Here is a 4,900-nt window from a genome sequence, read left to right as displayed (position 1 = left end):
CTTGAACTTGGACCATGCAATCTTATTGAAGCTAAGTAAGGCCCCTACATAAATAGCATCAACAATTAGGATGTTCTTAATCATTGTTAATTTAACCGTAAAAGGTAGGGAGGCTTGCATCCATTTACAACCCTTGGTTTCTATTTAGCACATGGCCACCAGAATTTGATGTTGCCTGGATATCCCAACCTCTATAGGGCAACCTAGATAGGGGATGATTTCCTTCGATTTAACCAACCTAAGCCCATCTTCGAGGATCCAAAACCCACCACCATTACGGAGATTGAAGATGAGGATGAGGAAGTCATAGCTCCGGCTTACCTATGCATGACCATTACAACCCAACACACACGTGCCATTGATGCATTGATTGATGAGGGTGCTAACTTTAATATCTTGAATCACGATCATTGGACTCAAATTGGAAAACCACGGTTATAGCCCACTAACACCAAACTCGGCCCATTTGGGGGCCAATCATATGCACTTCTGGGAAAGTGCAAAGTTGCAGTTTCTATTGAGTCTAAAAGCTTGCCCATGGTCTTTGTGTTGCCAAACATGAAAGATGCAAGCACAGAATCGCCATTAGGATGAACCTTTAAGAAGCAAGCTCACTATAATGTCAACTACCAATCACAATGCATTCACCTTGCCATCAATAACGTATGAATCATCATAGCCTTCAACAAGGGCTGCGTGACTCCATCACAATCCACAAAGCCACCAGCAGAGAAACCCGCCAGCAAGCCTAAGGAGGGGGGTCGTGATTCTTCACCACCCACCAAACCTTGGCGCCAGCAAAAAGCTAACCACAAAGCTAGAACCCTCGAACACCAATTCAAATGAGTACCAAAACATCCAAGACCACCACCTATGAGCACCCAACCACAAGCTCGCAAAGCTAGAAACCTTCACTCGAAGCCTAGGAGGCCTAGAAGAAACTACATGCATCAATGGAACGGTCAAAGCCGCGATGGGTCTCCAAGACCTTATTGCAAACACAAGGCTATTATGAGGGTAATACCTGGATTTGGGTGCCTAAAGCCAAGACAGGCAAGCACACTACTCAAATGCTACCCTCAAGGTTGACCACACGAAGCATCAAGACAAATCAAGCATCAATGCCACAAAAGCCTCTGGCTGCAGGGCCCGTTACCCTTTCAAAACCTAAACCCATCGAAACTCAACAAAGTCTATCAACCCCCAAACTAAGAAAATAAGTTCTATTTTACTTTGATTAATCTTAGAGGTTGATAACGCCACCGATTCAAAGTAAATTTCCAAAAGAGCATCCATTAATGCCCTGTGTAAGCCAAGAATTGAGATGAGATCATCTATCCTCTTGCAAGGGGAAGCCCCCTTTTTTACACCATATTGTATCCTCTTGTTGATGTTCCTTAAGAGAGGGGTATGTGATTAAAGCAAATAGCAAGGGTGCCAAAGGGAACCCCTATCTTATTAACCTTTTCAACACAAAAGGGTTGGTAATTATGCCATTTACACTAACAAAAGCTAAAGCATTCTTAAACAGTGTGTTGACTTAAAAGTAGAGAGTGCTCCCAGAATGAATGGCCAACTCAATTGATTGTTGGCCTTTTGAGGTCCATATTGAACAACATGAAGTTCGCCGGCTATGAGCTCAAGACACAATCCATAGAAAAAAATCAAGTTGATCACTACATTATGGTTTTACTACCAAAGACAACCATATCGTCGAGGGTGTATAAACTTGGCCAAGAGATGTTTCACCCTGAAGCAATAGCTTTTGCAGCAAGCACTTTTAAGCATAGTGAGCAACTCCCAATTAGACACCTTCATTCTAACAAGGGACTTGGGGATTCACTTAATTACTCATTGATTAAAGTCATCCAAGAGAGACTCAAAAGTCCTGACACGATTAAGCATAACTACCAAATCTAAGGACTAGGCCTCCCGAAGCTGTTGTTAAACCTCCATCAGAAAGCCATCAAGGATTTCATAGGCTTCACATGCATGACAACCTTCTTCAACTCCTCAACTTCAAAGGGCCTTTCAAGGAGAAGTGCCTCCTTAATTAGGATATGCAAAACAACATGCTTTAAAAACCCATCCCAATCTACACTCGTATGAGACTACCCTAAAGGGCTCAATTCCAGCTAATACTATCATGTGATCCTAAAACATTGCTATTGTTGTAGCTTTACCTTCAAAGACCAAGTTCACCATTGTTATCTTATATGCAAGCAATAATCCTTTTTTTTTGCTTGAGTTTCAAATTAGTAAAGAAAAAATTCGTTGGGGCATCACCTAGCACCTCCCAATTTCCTTGAGTTGCACCTCAATTGCCTATATAACAAGATCTTATTATTGTCTCACATACATCTCTATGCCTTGCAGCATCCTATATAAGTGAATATCATTAGGGTAGAGGGCCATCACATCTAAGGGCATCCCCTTCTATAGGTAGCAACCTCAAGGTCTTTTCACACCAAAGAGTAGCCTACTACTTCCTATCCGCTTTACACACTCAACCAAAGCATCCATGCATCTCTTCCACTTGAAATCTAGTGAACTCGTGGAGTCTTAGTTTCACCCTATGCTTTGCTAGTAGCCTTAACAAACCCAATATTATCTAGAAAAGAATTGTTGCTAAATAATGGAGGCCCATGTAGAGATTTACCTGAGGTTGCCATCCTGAAGAATTCCAATATTGAGAAAGTGGTCAGAAGCTATGATTTCATGCAAGCCTCTAAAGATCAACTTATCACTAATCCACCACCCTCCATGACTAGAGTAGATTCTATCAAGCTTGTTAACCATCTACATGGATCCCACATGTTCATTGTACCACATGAAGAATTAAGACTAATCATTCTAAGTAACAATGGATCTTTAAGATCACACAAGCAAACAAGTTTATCCTGGGCATCATACTCTTGCATGCTCATGCCTTTTGCCACTATGAGATCTATCTCCGTCCTTCAAGTCATACTCGAATCTCCTAACAACAATAACATGGTTTCATTCAATATGTTGCCCCTAATCACTTCCCATTGTTTGGCTCTAGTAGCTAAAATACTGGAGGCATAGACATATGCTATTACAAGGGGTTCTCCTACTTTCACTAAAGTCACAACATAGCAATTATCTCCCTTTCTCCAAACTAGCATCGGTGATAAGTCTTCCTTAGTAGAACTGAGCCACATTTTCCTTTGTAGTAGGTGTCCAAAAAGGTTGTGTATCCTAAAAGATCAAAATCGCTACATGAAAACTCATTTAAGTTCAACCTCTTGTAGAACTATCAATTGAGGTTTATATCTTCTAATTGTTCTACAACATGCTTACAAAAGTCAAAGCCAAAGCCTTGAACATTCCATATCATTGTGTCAACTTTGGGTGTGATTTTCCCATTTGAATACATTCTACATATAATCTATGCATGATGTTTCTTGCTCTAAGCTCATTCCATCAAGACAATGTTGCTTACCTAAGGTTGATTTGCATGCATGGAGGAACATACAAGACACTATCGTTGCATAAATGCAAGGCCACTACTTCATCAAAGGGGTAATGGCCACGCTCTCTATCCAACCAATATAGTACACCACAAGTAACTTTATTTGTATCACTACCACACAATTGAGGACAATGGCAAATATTACAAGAGAGATTATGCAGTAAAGGTAAATTGCAAATATTGCACAAGGGAGATATTCTAAAGCCCTCAATAATTTTGCAATTGTTTGTTGTGCACTATCTTAATGGATAGACACTAATTTTTAGGAAAAAGGTGTAGCCTTAACTTTTGCAATATGGGTAATGAGATGGAAATGCACAAGATTGCATGGTGCATTGATTTGATATAACGAGGGTCATAATTTCACCTTCCATAAGGATTTGCAAATATAAATAATGAAGAGTATTCAAAAAATTTAATTCCTCTATAAATATGAGGCATAATGAGATGGAAATGTTGATGTAATAGATATTAATGTGATAACACCATCAAACAAATCAAAATTAATTATTTCATTTGACTACAATTTTACATTTTGAATTTGGTAACAAATTTATATTTGGCTTTTGCATTCCAAAGGATGTGTTCTAGTTTTGCATACAAGTAAAGACATATAAAAGGCACATAATCAAATTATGGAGTTTTTACTCGTTTTTTGCTACCAAAAGCACAAGATGCAAATGTTCTAGACCTAGGGAGACTATTCCTAGCACCTATAAGGGCTGTTTGATCTAGCAAAGCTAGCTATGCATAGTGTGCACGCATTACTATCCAAGCAAATGGTGAGACTATCACTAAGGTTGTTTACTAGCATGTTTGTTTTTCCAACTAGTAGGAGGCTCTCTAGCTACAGCTGTGAAGACTAATCTGACCTTCAAGATGTTGACTTGTTGCGTGCATGTTGGTAGAACATGGAGCAAGAGATCCAAGGTGCTCATCCGCTAGCTCGACAATTCAAATGAGGCACTATTTGGCACTTCTGAGAGCAAGCAACCAGCTATTCAAAAGAAGCTGCTGGTTGGCTAAGAAAGTTATGAGCTATCGACTTGGATGTGGGATTCGTTGTCTGTGGTACAAGTGTACTGAGTTTATTTTTTATATTCTTGGAACCAAATAGAAATACTACAAGAAACCGAAGGTTTTGGGCTGATTTATGTTTGTAATTGGGTTTAGATATGTGCAAGAGCTTTTTGGATTGGTTTGCGTTTGTATCTGGGTTAATATTTGAGCAATTGTATAGAAGCGGTTATAGTTTCTCTGCCATATGGTTTGCTAAAGGTTATAGTTTCACTATGTGAATGCTGCAAAGGCTAAGGTGAGCCAAGGCTATGCAGCATTAGGAGCCATGGAGAACCAATACATGCATATACAGTTCAAGGAAGCTCGGACGAAGCTTTGGCTCCT

The sequence above is a fragment of the Lygodium microphyllum genome, chromosome 26 (genome assembly GCF_053477565.2).
Source record: "Lygodium microphyllum isolate KBCC chromosome 26, Lygodium_microphyllum_v1.1.10, whole genome shotgun sequence".
Classification (NCBI taxonomy): Eukaryota; Viridiplantae; Streptophyta; class Polypodiopsida; order Schizaeales; family Lygodiaceae; genus Lygodium; species Lygodium microphyllum.
This window is presented reverse-complemented; position numbering follows the sequence as displayed.